Source organism: Bufo gargarizans, chromosome 3 (genome assembly GCF_014858855.1).
Source record: "Bufo gargarizans isolate SCDJY-AF-19 chromosome 3, ASM1485885v1, whole genome shotgun sequence".
NCBI lineage: Eukaryota > Metazoa > Chordata > Amphibia > Anura > Bufonidae > Bufo > Bufo gargarizans.
The window spans coordinates 116,306,164-116,325,150 of record NC_058082.1 but is presented as its reverse complement, the minus strand read 5'-3'; positions in this window follow the sequence as shown (position 1 = coordinate 116,325,150).

Here is an 18,987-nt window from a genome sequence, read left to right as displayed (position 1 = left end):
GAAAAAAAAAACGGTCGTGTGAAAGAGGCCTTACTGACATGGAAGTCGGATAAAGTGGGTGAGGTCAAGTGTGACTATTTTGTGCTGAGTTTTACTGTGGGATTCTATGAGATCTGTGTACACCAATGTTTACTGGAGTTGCTCTAAAGGGGTTGTCCAGGCTTTTACTATTGATGACCAGATCGGTGGGGGTCTGCACGTGCCGTCTCTCTTCTATCTTCCATAGACAGCAGCAGACAGGATACTGCGCGTGCCATCTTATTCTGCTGATTGACGGGGATGCCGGGTGTCAGACCCTCGCCGATCTGATATTGATGAACTATCCTGAGGATAGGTCATCAATAGTAAAAGCCCAGACAACCCTTTTACGGGTCTTTTAAATGGGAAGATAATGTAGTGTCCCACTAGGTAAATGTGAGCACTACACAAGGGTCAATATGGCCATGTTATTCTCTACCTCCTGTGGAACATGGTCATTGTATTTTATATTATGTTTTTATGTGTTTTTCCTGTTATCTCCTGTATCAGGCCTGTTAGGGGTAGTTCCTCCTCCTAGACAGTAGAGGGAGCTAGGGAACCCCTAGTATATATAGTTAGGCCCAGACAGGAAAGTCAGTGCAGTATAGTCCAGGAGGCTAGTTAGTGCAGTCTAGCCTGCCTGAGTTTTCTGAGCAAAAGTAAGCTCAGAAGCTGGATCCAGGGGAAGAGTTTGCCTCCTGAGAAACCAAGTTCCCTTACAAGTACAGTGCAGAGCTAAGTTGTATCCAGCCAAATAGATAGCTGAAGGGCAGAAGTATATTCTACAGCAAGGAGACAAATACCAGAGGAAGGTTTCCCTACCCAAGGATAAAGCAAGCATTAGGGCATACGGGCCTTGGAGAAAGCCAGACAGGAACTGAGGAGAAATACAGCCTGATCTGTAAGTGTTATTCCCTCTGAGTATCTTGGACTTTGCCTGCCGTTTTATATAAAGCCTGCCTGTTACAATCTTTACATGTGGAACTGACTAAAGACTGTAAATAGTTGAACTATTCAGTAAAAGGAAGTTTTGGTTCACTGCAACTTGTGTTCCTCAATTATTACTACAATAAAACGGAGTGCCACCGTTACCGGCATTGGCATCACGAACTTAAAGGGATCTTGCCACCGGCACATTAAACCTGCAACACCCAGGGCACCTCATCTATCACCCGGCCTGGTCCCTATACATAGAGAGTGCCCCAGAGGATCCATGTGCCAGCCTCTCCATCACTGCTGTACGCCAGCCAGGGTATACCAAAAACACCCTCAGTTAGTAACTACCCCTGTGACCTCACCATCACTCACCCTGCAGGGCTGCGTACTGCAATAATTGTGCAAATGATCCCAATTTTGAAGGCTTGTTCTCAATCATAACTCCTTGTAAAGGTGGCAGCGATGGATCACCCGATAGCAAATGAGTTTGTTGACTGATCAAATTTTTATATACAGATAAAAATTATATTTTGACAGTATCACATCTGTCCTTGTAAACAGGGAATTTGTTACGAAAGGTGGGTGTGAACCCACTGTGCAAACTAACTGGTTTGGCTTTAGGTTAAACTTAAAGGGACACTGACAGGGCCAATAAGCATATTGAGGTCTATATATGTCACTACAGGTCTTATAATGGGTATTACAATCATATAAGTATCCCCCCTGTCCACATTATACAAACAGTAAACTTTAAGTTTTATAACCTGCTCCAACAGTCTGCAATCTGCCCAAGGGGCGGCGTTTCACTTCTCTTGCGCCCAGCCAGCCTCCCCAACTGCCGATTTGAAGCGCCGCCCAGCTCATGAATATTCAGTTTGCTGGGCGGCTTCTGCGGTCCCCGCTCTGAAGCGCTGCGCTGAACAGTGCCCTGCGCATGCACCAGATCTTGTGAAGTCGGGGACAGTAAGCGCCGCCCAGCGAAGTGAATATTGATGAGCTGGGCGGCGCTTACTGTACCGGACTTCACAAGATCCGGGCGCATGCGCCGGGCACTGTTAAGCGAAGCGCTTCAGAGCGGGGACCGCAGAAGCCGCCCAGCAAACTGAATATTCATGAGCTGGGCGGCGCTTCAAATCGGCAGTTGGGGAGGCTGGCTGGGCGCAAGAGAAGTGAAACGCCGCCCCTTGGGCAGATTGCAGACCATTGGAGCAGGTTATAAAACTTAAAGTTTACTGTTTGTATAATGTGGACAGGGGGGATACTTATATGATTGTAATACCCATTATAAGACCTGTAGTGACATATATAGACCTCAATATGCTTATTGGCCCTGTCAGTGTCCCTTTAAGGATGTTGTCCTAGTGGTCCCCTAGTACTTACTCTTTAACACGTTAAGGACCTAGGACGAGTATACTCGTCCTGGAGCACTGATACTTAGCGCTCCAGGACGAGTATACTCGTCCTGGCATTAAACTGTCACCATGTCTGCAGACATGGTGACAGCGCTGAGTGCCGGCTGTTACACACAGCCAGACACCCAGGGTCAATGCCGAGGGGGGTCCTGTGACCCCCTGTATTGGCGATCGCTGCAAACCGCAGGTCAATTCAGACCTGCAGTTTGCAGCGCTTTCTGTAGTTTCTGATCCCTGAAACTAAATATTTTTAACTCCCCCCCCCCCCTGCACCCCTGAATGATTTTATGTCGGCGGGGTGCATGGGGGGGGGCGGGTTGTGGGCGGTGCGGGCGTTGCGGCAGTTGAGGGAGGCGGGCGGTGCGGCAGGCGGGATGAGACTGCCAGAGATTGCAGAGTACAGTTGCTTGGCTATCTATGAGACTGCCAGAGATTGCAGAGTACAGTTGCTTGGCTATCTCTGGCAGCACCATAGAACTGAATATAGCTTCAGTATGTAAGCATGACCGCCACTCCTCTGTTCTCATGATCAGCACAGGCCGCAGAGGTAAAAGCATGACCAATTAGTCATTTATCCCCTATCCTGAGAATAGAGGATAAGTTGTCTTCATGGGACAACCCATCTAATGACTGCTGACCTACTTAATATATGGTCGAACGGTGCTCATTACAGGCAGGAATCTACCTATGTAAAAGGACCCTTATGTATCCCCTGCTTGTTCACAGGCTGTAGATGTGTGTGTATGTTCTTTATCCTCAACTGTCTAGTCTTTTAGGGATTTGCTTATAACAAAAAAGTAACTGTCACAGCCGATATCTCCTATTAACCTCTTTACAACCAAGCGGTACGCTTGCATACTACACATTAGTGAGTTTTCCTGTCAGGCTGCTCAACCATGATGGCATTTCATAGGCAGGATCACATCGATACTATCTATTGTAGAGAAGTGCAGTGTGTAGTGAGGCCACGCCCCATGACCGTCCCCCAACCCCACACATGCAGCTCTGCAAGTGGAGGCAACCAGTTTTGCTCCCATTCTAGAACACAGGGATCTCAAGTCTCCCGGACGTTCAGGGAGTCTCCCGCTATTAGGTAGCGGCTCACTGACGCCCGCATGTGAAACAATATATCCCGTAAAAGGTTTACTCGCAGTAAACCTTTGCAGCAACCTGTAGCAGTGTCCCCTTCTCGGCGCGTGCGCACAGTGCAAGAAGAAGCAGATGCCAGCAATCCGCAACAGCGCATCAGGCTGAGCCTGTGCGCACGCGCGGGATCTCAAAGCGGGAGGAGGTGGAGGGAGAGGCGGCACTGAGGAGTAGAAGGCTGTGCTGGGCACGAACGGCGATGCGTGCGGCCGGGCACCATGCATCCACAGACCTCCCCTGCTTGGGCACCTTAATGATTGACAGGTTAGTAAAACCAGTTTTTCCGCAGAATAAAGCCACAAATAGCTTTTATAAGGCCACCTTAGAAATCAGAATGCTACCCTGGTCATGAGCATATGTTTAGCTCACAGGGCTTTTAGGTGGTGACAGAATCCCTTTAATCATATACATAAATATGATAATTTGGTGCAGGGTAATGAGCCCAGTCCTCCACACCATAGAGCAAAGTGTGCAGACACTGCATATGTTTGGAAAATGTAATAAAAAGTTTGTGAAAGAAAAAAAAAAGAAAACCTCCCGGAAATGAGAAGTGCACCTCCCTGAAATTAGTTTTTGCAGGTTGGGATGTCTGAGAACAGGTTGCTTGTGGTCATTTTAAATAATTCCCGGATAACCCCTATTCCCACCTTACCAGGGGAACTATTGTATATAGTGTTATATTGCCTTAAAATATGTCTTCTTGAAATGTGTTTGGATCACTGCGGCAGGGTTATGGAGCGAACAGTACCCTGCGGCTCAGAAAAGAGAGTTAGTGATGAATAGGGCCCCTGAGCAATATGGCACTTAGAAGTATCAGCCCGGCTGCCATGATTGACAGAAGCAGTGTACGTGCCAGTTCTAATGAACCTTGTGGGAGTCCTGAAGGGTTGCGATGCACCACCCACTTGGGCTGGGACTTTTGTTTTGAGTAAGGTACAGTAGGACTCGTTTTCCGCAAGTCAGATGATATGTCAGAGGAGAAGTGGAGATAGCTGTCTCACCATGAGTAATGTGAGATTGAGGAACCAACAGCTCAGCTGAGCCCACCTAGTGTGGGAAGAGCAGCCCTGAGAGCTAATAACCACGGAAAACATACCATTGTTTTCATTGGGAGGCAGCACTATTCTTCTTGTGGCTGGATTTTTTTTCCACCACTACACTAGAAAGATATGGACTTTCTTGGAGTGCTTTCTTGGAATGCCTCTCATTGATAATAGTACAAGCTTCACTGTTTTAAGGTGGGCACTAACTAAGGGGCTTTACTATTGTAAGTTAGGCACTAAAGGGGCAGCAGAGCAGCACTTATGGGTTTGTGCGACTTTTTATGGTTACTTGCAAAAAAAATCTTTGTGACTTTCTGCATTTTCACACCACTCACTCCAGTTTTGAAAAGTGTGTGGTAAAGTGTGAGTGGTTAGCTATGTTCAAACTTATCACTAGGACACACAGAAAAATGGTGGAAACACACAGAAAAACTGTAGAATAATTTCTAGACAAAATTGGTTTAAATATGTTCCAAGTTTGGGGGCGGAGCCTGACCGTGCTGCTGAATGGCCGCCTGATTCTGTGCTCCGTGACTGACCTGGCTAACTAACCCTACAAGGAGCTTCCAACAGCACACAAAGAGGAAAAGTTGGGAAAGAAAGACCCAAGGAACGGGCCGAGTCCACTCCGATCCGTTCAAAACAACCGGACATGGAGCGAGTTCTTAAAAAAGAGCAGCCAGCCCGAGTCGCTGATGTGACCAAGATAGCGCGGACTGCATCCCATCACTCGGATGCAGATGATCTCTCGGAGGCGGGGAGTGCTTCAGACACCTTGGATCGCAGATCAACCCGAAGAGGCCCTCCTATTACTGAATATATTAAGAATCTGGACTGGCACTCTAAATGTATCACTACTATAGTGCTTTAAATGGTGATAAACATTTAATAACAATTGGTTTAAAAAACAATAAAAAACACAATAAAAATATATATTGATGGGCATACAATAATCTGTGCCTTAAAGGGATTCTGTCACCTCCCCTAAGCCAAAAAACGATTTTAAAGCAGCCATGAAGCACAGCTTACCTGGATTAGGCTGTGCTCTTTTATCTTGAAATCCGTCCAGCAGTTACTGCAAAAAACGACTTTGATTGATATGTAAATGTGTCCTGAAGGTGCCCAGAGGGGCGTTTTTTTCTTCTTAGAGAGCCCAGTACCGCCCCTCTTTCAGTGCCCAGCCCGCCTTCCTTGTACTGTCTAACCGCCGCCTCCAGCCTGCCACAGCCTCTCCTCCCTCTCGCCGAACGAACTCTCGCACAGGCGCAGTACCCACTGAGGGCTGCGCCTGTGCGATCATCAGGAGACTGAGGGCAGGAGCTTCATCTTCGTCACTGGGCATGCGCCGAGCCCAGTGACGTCCGATGTTCGCTCTTTCCCTCAGTCAGCCTGGTAGGAAGCGCAGAGGATTGCCGATCGGCTGCTGCACCCTGCGCTTTCTCCAGTCTGCCTGCCACAGTGAAGACGGCCAGCGATTTCTTTCCCCACCCTCCCTTCAGGAAAGAAATAAGTATTTGTTGGGGCAAATTAGGTATTATTATATTAAGTAAAGCTGTATTGTATTTAGCCGATCGGCAATCCTCTGCGCTTCCTACCAGGCTGACTGAGGGAAAGAGCGAACATCGGACGTCACTGGGCTCGGCGCATGCCCAGTGACGAAGATTAAGCTGCCGCCCTCAGTCTCCTGATGATCGCACAGGCGCAGCCCTCAGTGGGTACTGCGCCTGTGCGAGAGTTCGTTCGGCGTGAGGGAGGGGGAGGAGAGGGAGGAGAGGCTGTGGCAGGCTGGGGGCGGCGGTTAGACAGTACAAGGAAGGCGGGCTGGGCACTGAAAGAGGGGCGGTACTGGGCTCTCTAAGAAGAAAAAAACGCCCCTCTGGGCACCTTCAGGACACATTTACATATCAATCAAAGTCGTTTTTTGCAGTAACTGCTGGACGGATTTCAAGATAAAAGAGCACAGCCTAATCCAGGTAAGCTGTGCTGCATGGCTGCTTTAAAATCGTTTTTTGGCTTAGGGGAGGTGACAGAATCCCTTTAAGCAAATGAAACCACTCAGAATACGTGCATTCAAAGTTCCTTGAGATAATATTATAATGGTTCAGATATCTGTGTTATACTCATGAGAGAAGGAGATGCATCTCCGATGAATGAAAATCCACTTGTTATCGCATAGTTGTGAGAAAAAAAAGTCTTCCCATGTAATTGCGTCTTTTGAGACGGATCCTTGGTTTTTATATAGTCTGAGTTTTATGACAATAAACGTCCGGACCCAATTTCCACAGATGGTTGTATATAAAAGTGATATCACACTGGATGTAGATAGGTAAATAGGTCTTACCTTCTCTTTTCAGATCTCGGCTCGATTACATACCCGATATTAGTTTCGCTGCTGTATTCGTACAAACGGCGGCGTTTCACGTGGTTTGTGAAGGGATCTCAGCGTGTATCTCGCAGCAGGATATCGCGGGAACTGATGCCGTAAGTCTGATAGGAGTTTTTACTGTATTTGGAGCACTCCAATTATTCAGATGTTTAGTCAGACTCTGTAGTCATCTGTGTAGAGGCCTCTTCTTGGTGTTGGCCCGATGGGAGTAGTCAGCTTTTACGCCAGACGCATTTCATTCCCTTCACTACTGTCTATATTTCACAAATTTGGCCAACTTTCTAATTTCAAGATTAATTATAGCAAATCTGTAGCTTTAAACATTCCTTGCCATCCCTCTATCATTGAAATGTTGAAAAGGACCACACCGTTTACGTGGGCCTCCAACAGCATAACATTCCTAGGGATCCAGATCTCAGCTGACCCATTAGAGCTCTTCTCGCTTAACTATACTCCCCTCTTACGTTCAATACGCATTCAGCTTAGATCTTTTAAAATCCCCTTTATATCTTGGATGGGCTGAAAAAATTTCCTTAAAACATACATAATGCCCAAAATGCTTTATCTTTTGCAGTCTCTCCCCATCTGACTCCCTAACACCTCCGAAAGATATTCTCATATTTCCTGTGGAGTGGCAGATCACCTAGGTTAGCATATCACATTTTAACACGGGAATGGAGATTTGGAGGCTTTGGACTACCAGACATAAATACCTACTATACATCTATACAAATTAACAGATGATTTTCCCTGATAACGCCTTCCTCCCCTAACTTCTGTGCAGATCTAGAAAGACATCTCCTGACTATAAGCGAAAAACTGATACTGTGGGGAATTAAGCCATTTACTTGAGACAAATCTCAACATATACTGCTGAAAGGGGCGCTGTCAATCTGGTCTGGGGTTTATTCTGAGCAGACAATCCAATTCCCCTACCCTGATTTACCACTAAACCTACTAAAATCCTACATACATCCGAATGTCCTGAGCAGGGGCGTTGCTAGGGTCTCAAAAGATCCGGGGCACAAGCCCCAATAAATATGCCCCCCCCCCCCCCCCCCCCCGCCGCACTATGCTGTACTTGCTATACAGCGGCACTTACCTGTCACATTCAGGGCCTCCAGGTGACGTCTCCTCTCTGTCATCATCTTCTCGGTCTGGACAACTTCTCTCAGCCGCCTTGTCTCTGCAGAGTGTGACACACAGACATCTTAGCTTCCTCACTTTCTATCATTATCCCCCAACTGGAGTCCCCACAGTGTTATCCTGCTGCTTTCTATGACAAAACCTCAACCCCCCCCCCCCTCATACCCCCAAATACTATCCTAAAGAAACATTACTGCCCCCCATAGTAATAGTGCTCCTCATAGTCCCACCAATAGTAATTCCCTTCTAGAATGCCCTTATTTGTAACACTGCCCCAACCGTGATAATGCTCCTCAACAATGCCCTCCCATATTAATAATACCCTCACAGAGTCCCTAGTAGAAATAAGGCCCCCTATTGTTCCCCCAGTGGCAATAAAGCTCCCTACAGACCCCACAGTAGTAATAAGGCCCCCATAGTGCGCTTAGTAGAAATAAGGCAGATCTACAAGACCCTCCTATAGAGCCCCCAGTAGTAATAAGAACGCCTATAATGTCCCCTGGATTTGCAGTGCCCCCTGCAGTTATAATCCTCCCTCCACCATACAGTCCCATGTAAATAACATCACCTCTTCCCCAGCCGCCTCCAACGCACAATCCCATGTAAACATCACCCCCTAAGGCTACTTTCACACTTGCGTTCATGTACTTGTACAGGACGGATCCGCACCGATATAATACAAACGAATGCATCCGTTCAGGACCAATTTGTTTGTATTAGATTTTAATTTCTAAGTCCCAATACGGATCCGTCCTGACTTACATTAAAAGTCAATGGGGGACGGATCCGTTTACAATTGCACCATTTTGTGTCAATGCAAAGGGATCCGTCCCTATTGACTTACATTGTCAGGACGGATGCGTTTGGCTCCGCAAGGCCATGCGGACACAAAAAACGCTGCTTGCAGCATTTTGAGGTCCGCCTCCAAAATGGAACGGGGGACCGCACGGAGCCGAACGAATGCATTCTGAATGGATCCGCATCCATTCAGAATGCATTGGGGTTAAACTGATGCATTTGGGGCTGCTTGTGAGAGACCTGAAACGGATCTCACAAGCGGATCACCAAACGCAAGTGTGAACGGACCCTAAACATTAAGTCCCATTTACATAAACATCATTCCCCCCCACCATCCACTTTCAACATACAGTCCCATGTAAATAACTTCCCTCCCTCCCCCAGCCACCTCAAGCACACAGTTCCATGTCAATAACATCCCTCCCTTCAGCCCTAAAATACATCCCAGTTAAATAACTACAACTCCCAGCATTTCTCTACCTCTCCCTTCACTTACCTCGCCTGTACAGACATCACTATTAGGCTCCTTCTCCTCTTGACTCCGGTCCAATCCTGAACTGGGAAGAGGCGAAAGACCTTTGGTGACATCACAGGCCATGTGATCAGCAAAACAGGCTGTGATAGGATGACCTGGATGGTGACATCATCCAGGTCATCCTATCACAGCCTGTTTTGCTGATCACATGACCTGTGATGTCACCAAAGGTCCTTTGCCTGTTCCCAGTATAAGATTCAATTGTATTTGCCGTTCTGTGTACGGCAATACAGTTGCATCTAGCAGGCAGGCAGGACATTCGGGGCATGGGACAAAACATCCGGGGCCCAGGCCCCGAATGTTTTAACCTAGCGACGCCCCTGGTCCTGAGACTGACCGGAGTTTGGTCTCTGCTATCAGACTCTCGATTACATGAGATCACTTTGCGGGATGGAAAATTGTATTGGGACGACATAATGGCTCTCCCTGAGGTCTAGGAAACTTCTATCATTCAATTATTGGATTTTCGCAGGGACATAAAACATATGCAGAACGCCAGACCTGCAGGGTATTGCGATAGTGAGGTCACGGTTATGGGCAATCGAGGGTTACTCACTTTTTGGAGGAGAACCCTGGGCAGGCATGCGGCAGTGAAGGAGAGGTAGACACAAGTTCCTCTGGGGCACACTCTGTATGGAGGGACCAGGCCTGATGGTGTATGAGGTGCCCTGGATGTTGCAGGTATTTTAAGTGCCTGAGGCAAGGTCCCTTTAAGGATCGTGACGCCAGTGCCTGTAACGGTGGCACACCGATTTATGGAGTAGGAATGGAGGTACACAGCTGGTATGGTAAACCAAACGTTGCTTTACTTGGTAACAGTCCAACTTTGTACATACAGATGTTTATGCAGTCCCTTGAATCATATCATTCACAAGCAGGTTTATTGCAGTAAGATGGCAGATATTAATCTTGCAAGATACTTGGAAGGTAAACAGTTAATGCTTCGCAGAACTAGGCTGCACTATCCCCACAGCTATTCTAGCTGGCTGGATCCCAAGGCCCGGATGCCTAAATTCTGGCTTTAATCCTTGGTAATAATTCTTCCTCCCGTATTGACCCTTGCTTCTATTTTGTAGTACCTCTGCCCATCAGCTTACTTATCTGAGCTGGTTGTATTGTTTCTGTTGTGAGGGAAGCTGCAGGTTTCTCCCAGGAGGTAACATCTTCTGCTGGGGTGCTTCTTCTGAGCTAAGCTTAGACTCAGGAACTTCAGGCTGACTAGGTTACACTACTAGCCACCTGGACTGGACTAACTCTCCCCTGTCTGGGCCTACCTATATATACTTAGGGCTCTCTAGCTCCCTCTAGCGTCTAGGAGGCTAAACTACACCCTGATAGGCCTGACACCCAGATAATACAGGGAAATGAACAGTAAACATTACATTAATGCAATAGATATGTTAACCCTTGTGTAGTGCCCACCTTTACCTAGTGGGACACTACACATATTTCTCTACCATGCACGGAACAGGGTTGAAACAGCTGATGGAGAAGCCCAAACTTCCAAGAGGGTTGCTTTCACTCATGTATAAATCTTTAATCTCTTCAGTCCCACCTGCTCTATACTTTCTAGACCCCTGGGAAAAAGAACTCTCAATAACTCTTACAGATCCAGAAAAAGCATTTATTTAGACTTATTCACATGGCTTCAGCAGATGTATTAAGATTCAGGAAAATTCATTTAAACTCCTGACCAGGTGGTACAAAACTCCTGTGTTTCTACACAATATTAACCCCATAGTCTCCGATCAATGCTGGCGATGCAATGCAGGGAAAGGCTCACTCTCCCATACAGGTGAAACTCGAAATATTTGAATATTATGAAAAGTTCATTTATTTCAGTAATGCAACTTAAAAGGTGAAACTAATATATGAGATAGACTCATTACATGCAAAGTGAGATATTTCAATCCTTTATTTTTTATCATTTGGATGATTATGTCTTACAGCTTATGAAACCCCAAAGTCACAATTTTGAGGTACCCTTTGCTCAGGGGGTATGGACTAATTAGCTGACTGGAGTGTGACACTTTGAGACTAGAATACTGAACCTTTTCACAAAATTCTCATTTTAAGCTGCATTAATGCAATTCCTTTTCATTTGCATTACTGAAATAAATGGACATTTGCACAATATTCTAATTTTTCGAGTTTCACCTGTATATGGTGGTTCTGCCCGCACGTCCAATCCTTTTGGATGGATGTGAATAATCTGATAAACCAAATTTGTTCCATTGATTTACTTTTGAACCCCAAATTGGTGTAATGACCGACGTCACGCACAGGGAGGAAAACAGGGAAAGCCCTGCCCAAGGGAGAGGAAAAGGTGGTGACCCCTAACTCACCTTGCGGCTGGCACCTGACTGCCCTGACGTCCCTAGACGGGTTCCTCACCCGTGCGGCGATCACGTGCCTAAACCCTGGCTTTCCCTGAAATGAGCCCTAGATAGTGAACGGGCCGATGGGATCGTTAGTCCGCACCACTGACACTAAGAGGGAAACATCAGGGAGAGGACAGACAATACAGACAAACACATACACCCAGGTGGGCGACCACAGCAGTCCACAAAGGTCCAACAGGGATCCGGAGGGTAGCGTTCTGAATCAACAATCCGAGAACGCAGCAACACAGCTCCAGTGGGTCAGAATAGATGTCCAGGCAGGAAGCTCTATCTCTGGCAACCAGAGAAGTGTGAGAGAGGAATATAAGGAGGTTTGGGAGTGCTGGACAAGGAACAGCTGAGGAGAAGGAGCTACGGATCCCTGAGTGAGCCAAAAGGGTTTGCAAAGCAAACCCAGAAAGCTACCATAAGGAAAACAGCCCTATCTTAAATAGAGCGTGCAGCCAACCGCTGCGACTTCCTGACCCCGGGTATAACGGAGTCAGGCGTGGTTCTTGATACCCTCGTGACAATTGGTTCTTCTTTGGTGCCTGAGTGATATCTTCTCACCTTCTAAGCGTGACCTACCCACCGTGCTTTTGACAGCAGCGAGATTGCTTATACCATATCACTGGAAGAGTGACTCTCCGCCCTCCATACAGTAATGGATAGACAAAGTGGACCATTTGTTCCCGTTTGGAGAACTGTTCCACTAGGAAAACCACTCTCGCTCGTCTTTTATGAAAATATGGGATCCATGGAAAACATATAGAGGTTTTCGAACATAGTTCACCCCAAAACCCCAGATGATCGCCTGTCGTGTCATGACCTTTACATTTATACCCATTTTGCATTGTACACAGTCATGTTCCATAGAGACAAAGTTGTCCGTTAAATAAACTACTGGTATTTCTTCTAATCCTTCATGAACATTACCTCTCTTACATTCTCCTATCCCCTTCACTTCCCCAAGTTACTTTGTTAATAATCATTGTTTTTCCCAGCTGGATTTCCTGCTATTGAAAAGGACTTTATAATTTATATTTGTAAGGGTAACACTATTACTTTTATGCTACACTTTGGAAATCACGACTGTTATTTCTGTTAAATGATCTTATAATGTGCCCTTATATTTTGACTGTCATTGTAACATAAAAAAAAAAAAAAAAAAGAATTGATAAAAAAAAAATATGTTCCAAGTTTAACAAACAATGTGTGCTGGTTGATAAATTTGGAGCAAAGTAACGCAACACAGATTCAAGCAAAACTAACTTCAAATATTACTTCACTATGCATCTCTGTACTGGGAAGATTGTTATGTCTACAAGACATGGCCCAGGTGCTGGACTTGTCAGAGTGATTAGAAACTGAGCCAATCAGGTTTCTGACTCTTTCTCCATTTCCAGAGCTCGACGGCGGAGTTAAGATTGCTGTTTCCTATCAACCTTGCCTGTGTGTCACGACCATGTTTATGGCCGTGACTCCTTGGAAGCCGCATACAGTTGCCCGCGGTTTGGGTTGTTGTGTCAACCGCAGCTGGAGGCATTTTGCTGTGTGCCTCAGGTGCGATTGCCGCGGACAACAGGTATGTGTGCGGTTTCCTTGGAGTTGTGTGCGTGTTTGCATGCACTTTTGTATGTCTGTGTGCACTCTGTTTTATGTGTGGTGTGCACTGACATCTTCCCTTCACTGTGGTTGGCCGTGGCTACGTTTGGTTGATGTGTACATGAGGTGGCAGTGTCCCGGCCTTCGGGCTGACTCCCAGGACATGGTTGCCACCCATGTCGTTGTCTGCGGCAACAGCCACAGTGTGTTCTTAGTTTGGACACTTCCCCTTTAAGTTGTGTTTTCCCTTCTTTGGTATTGGAAGGGTTAACTCCCTTTCTGTGTGTGTGAGTCACGGGGTGTGTCTGACTGTTGGGTGTGGCTTCTTGGCCCTATAAAGCCTCAGTTGAAGGCAGTAGTCAGAGAGGGTGCTTCAGCCATGCTTGCTGGAGACATCCTCCTTGTTATTTACCAACTGCCAGTGGGGGCCATCCTTCTGGTCATAAAATAATGTCGTTTGGTGTTTAGAAGATGTGTTTGCCTTTATGCTTCTTTATTGCACATTATGGTCCTGGGTTCCTGTGTGATGTGTGTTGTGTGCTGTGTCCTTTTGTTTGTGGATAGCAGTACTTCCACATGGGTTCCAGGCTTTGTGTCTGTGGCAGGAGTGTTATGTTTGTGGCAAGTTCCTGCCATTGCCATAAGTTGTATTTGTTCTCCCTTCCTTGCAGCTTGGCCAGTGAGACTCCTGTTCCTCTGTATCCAGAAGGAACAGGTTGTCTTACCCTGACTCCTAGTCCAGGGACCGGTTGGAGGGTGAGTCAGGGATCCGAGGTTCCTGAGCATGGGTCCTCCTACCTTAAAGGTCGGCCCATGCAGCTAGGAGTTAGGGTCAGGTTAGGGACGCTTTAGGAGGTGACCTGCTCCCTAATCCTGTCGTCCTGGCCGAGCAGCGACCATCTTCCAGCATCGCACGGCTGAGGGTTTTCCCCATCCTCAGCCGTGACACTGAGGGTTTTCCCCATCCTCAGCCATGACACTGTGATTGTGTTTAATTTTATAGGCTCTATACCAGGGGTGCACAAAATTTTCTGGTTGGGAGCCACATTGGCAGGGTAAACCAATGACGAGAGCCGAAAATACATTTTAAAGGGGTATTAAAAACTGAAATACTATATTTATGGCATATTGAACATACAGTATATACCATTAATGTATAGGTACAGGTCCAGGACTCCCATCTAATGAGAGAATACATGAAAGATAGATTGTCACCGCCATTTCTGTGAGAAGGTCTGTTAGATGTTCTTCTCTACCTGCATGAAGTTCTTTGTTTTGGTTTCACTTTGTCATCTCCTTTCCTTCTCCCAGCTGTAACCTATTTACACTAATTGTCTCCCTTTATATTCCCTCCCAAACTGCCTCACTTTGCAGTTTATACTTCTTCTTGGATTGTGTTCACTGCTGGATGCTGCTTCTGCCGATTCCTCAGATAAGTCTGTTTCCATTATTTGTGTTTCCTTGTTGGCTTGATTCTAGGTGACCCTGACTCCGCCCGTTATAAGTACAGGGAGCCGGTGGTCGTGTCCCCTCACTATTATAGGGTTTTTAAGGTGTCACATAGTATGAGGTATGTGGACATGCAATCGTCTACCATAAAGACCTTTGCATGGGCATAGCAGTCAGGGAGAGCTCTAGGGGTTTTATAGGGCTCACCCATATGCTCCTTAGTTTGGGATCAAGCCAGTCGGATGTTTATTTATAAGTTCCAGCTTTCTGCAACACCATCCGTGACATAGATGTGAGCAGCCACAAGACATAGACATACATGTCTGTTACCAGATAGTTGGGGGCCACACAAAATGGCTTTGAGGGCCGCATGTGGCCCCTGGGCCGCAGTTTGTGCACCCCTGCTCTATACTGTGTGATTCTGACATTTCTGGTGATCCAACTTCTGGCCAACTTTAACCTTGCGCCTGCAATTCTTGTTTAAATCAAGTCTCCTGGTAACTGACCTTGGCTCTCCTCATGTACTGCATTAATCATGTATGTCTTTTTCTGATTGTTTACTTCTCTTTGTACTTCTCTGGTCATTCTGGAAGCTCTACTACTTGTGTACTTGCACCAGCTTTCTGTTAATAGCTCTGCAGATGTATCTTGGTTCCCTAGCAGTCAAAGCCAACCTGCTTTGCAATAGGTTTTGGTGAATACCTAGGGATAAAGTCAGAGAAAATAAGGCACTATAGTAATAGATGCAAACATAACATATAGAATAAGCCCTCACTCTAATGATAAAATCAAGGCGACCTTAATCAAGGTCGCCTCTTAGATAGGTCGAGCAAAAGTGCACATGAATGCTACTCCTGGAGTAGGAGCGCATTCATATCTGAAGATGCCACTCCTTCAGGACAAATTAAACAAATCATAGAAAAAAGATACAGAGTATCCTGCACGATATGATAGGAATTATGCAGATGTGTATGGCTACATTTATAAAGTCCCAGAAAATAATGCACTATAGTAATACAGTAGATGCAAACATAACATATAGACTAAGCCTTCACTCTAATGATAAAATCTGAGACTCTTAGCCAACACATTTTGATCAAAACATATCTAAGCCCACCTACCCAGTGCCAAGGTGGTCTCAGTTCAGGCGGGTCCTACGCTAAACCTACCCATGCTGTTATGCATCTATATTCAAGGGAGCAGACCCTGCACATATAGTGTACTGCTCTTAGTTACCTCTATGTGCATCAGCAACCAATGAGAGGAGGAGCATACACACCTATATGTACCACTTTCATCAAGGTCCCCTCTTCGATAGGTGGGGCAAAAGTGCACATGAGTGCTACTTCCGGAGTAGGAGTGCATTCACACCTGAAGGTGCCACTCCTTCAGGACAAACTAAACAAATCATGAAAAAAAAAAGATACAGAGCATCCTGCACGATATCATAGTAAATATGCGAATGTGCATGGCAACATTTATAAACATAACATATGGACTAAGCCCTCACTCTAATGATAAAATCTGCGACTCTTAGCTAATACATTTTGATCAAAACACATCTCTGCCCACTTACCAAGCGCCAAGGTGGTTCAGGCGGGTCCTACGCTAAACCTACCCATGCCATTATGCATCTATGTTCAGGAGCGCAGACCTAGAATACCTAGGGATACCTTAGTTTCGTACTACTCAGAGTGTTTTTGGAAAGCCTGTAGCAGTTTTAAGGTTCACTGGCTGTGGTTCGAATAGTGACTCTAGTACTTTATAACAATAAACCTAATGATAAATTCCACCCTTTGTGTTTTGTTTTTGCAGTATGCATTTTGGGGGGGGGGGGGGGGGTGCCCACCTCCATTTTGGCCAGATACTCTTAATGACCTATCTTTCCCCCAGGCTGTTTTAATTAGTGCAGTATATAGCTAGAGCCTGCTCTCCCTGAATTCATTTGGTCACATCTAAAAGTCGTCATCTGCCATGGTGGATGGGCACAAATGATTTTGATCAAAATATATTTGCTAAGAACATCATTTATATATTGACTGACACATGAGTAAACTTTACAATTTGTATACTAATTGTTTGGTTTGACCTTTGTATTTGCAGCCACACTTGTGCATTCACTTCATTTTATGGGATGTGCTGACTTTGTGGTAGCTGCAGGCGTCCAGAAATATATTATTTAAATTTATCTGTATGATGGGGATTTGGAGTTCCATATAAATGAAAACATCAACATCCACTGTATTATCTTAAAGCGTCATAGTTCATGAGAACTATGAAAATGAAACAGGACTCTTCCAAATATTGCTTTACTTCTTCATTAAAGCCTTCTTTAAATATACCATATAGCAAAAGCATAAAATCCACGTAGGAAAAAGTTCACTTGAGTCCAAAGGTGAAAGATAAGATTTTAAAACAGGTAATCTACTGGGAGATATGGTGGAGGCAAATCAATATGGATTACACACAGATACAAAAATTTTTGGGGTCAAAATGTAAGGGCACTAGGTCGTGTTTGATATGCCAGAATTGTGCTTTCATGATTAAAAGAGAAGAGGTCATCCTACCAAAGGTTGGTATTAAAATGCAAAGAAAAAAAATGGGGGTTAGTTAGCACATGCCAATGCGCACATGCACGTCGCTTTGGCTGAAAGTACAAAAGCAAAAACAAACACAATGCAACAGCACTCTGCAAACACAAATAATCAAGTAAATACAATAGTGCCATACTCAGTATAGACAGGAGCCTAAACTAAATACTACCTCTGCTGGTACCATATCGGCCTCCGTTAAATTCAGGGAATGCAGGTTCCACATTCATTCTGAGCCCAAATTGTATTATACTTTTTTGGTGTTACGATGGCCTCCCTAAATTTAGGGAATGTAGGTTCATAATGCATGCACATTGGTCATACACTCCTAACTAACCTGTCTGTCCCATAGGCTGATTTTAATTAGTGTAAGTATAAAGCTGTAGCCTGCTCTCCCTGCATTTATTAGAGGCCATTTGGCACCAGACAGGTTAGTTAGGAGTGCACGACCAAAGGAGTCAGCCACACATCCTATGCAGACTGCGAAGACAAAAAGTGGGGATTAGTCAGCACATCCCAATGTGCGGGTGCATTAGTATCAGTACATTTTATATAGTATGGCACTATTGTATTTACTTTGTTATTTGTATTTTCAGAGTGCTGTTGCATTGTGTTTGCTTATGCTTGCGTACTTTCAGCCATGGCGATGTGCTGACTAACGTTGCAGAAAAACATTTCAAGGAGCGCAGGTGGCATTTCAGTCTATTCCTTGGGTTTGTGGCTTGGAACATTGCTGAACAGATCTCAGGTGGTTTTTGCTTAACCTGAGAAGGTAATGCTAAAATAGATAAAGCGAGTCCCTTTTATAGGCAACAGGCAGGTGGGTGGCTCTGTTGGGCGCAAACATTAAAACAGAGAAATAGGGGCCAGTCTCAGGTATCTCACCCTCCTGAAGCTTGTCGGGCTCCTAGGTCTTCCAGCTTTATTGAAGAACTTCAGACCTGGTCTGAACCCATTGCCACTTTAGCAGCAACTGGATCCTGAGATTTGGAATCCTCATTGCTGTCATTGCTGGGTATGGTGCTCTTTGCAGCTGTAACTACAGTAGAGGTTTCATCAGTAATACTCTGGGGACCAGTGATGGAACGTGTAACTGCAGGGTAGTTATGAGCGGCATAGACAATATTCGTTTTGCATAATATTCACAATAAATTTGCAAATTCGAGATCTTCATTATTTTTGTGCAAATCGGCACTAATGGTGCGCATATTTTTTGCGCAATACATGCAAATTCACATTTTATCAGGTCTGAGTAGATATTACTGATTGGTGTGACATCACAGCACTATGTCTGTAGCATGTATGTATGGACAGTAGAGAAACAGTAATTCCTATCACACTACCTAACACCCTGCACTGGAACTTATCAGCTACACTATATCACTATCTAACCTACACTGACTACCACTAGCTATCTGTAATATATATATACAGTACAGACCAAAAGTTTGGACACACCTTCTCATTCAAAGAGTTTTCTTTATTTTCATGACTATGAAAATTGTAGATTCACACTGAAGGCATCAAAACTATGAATTTAC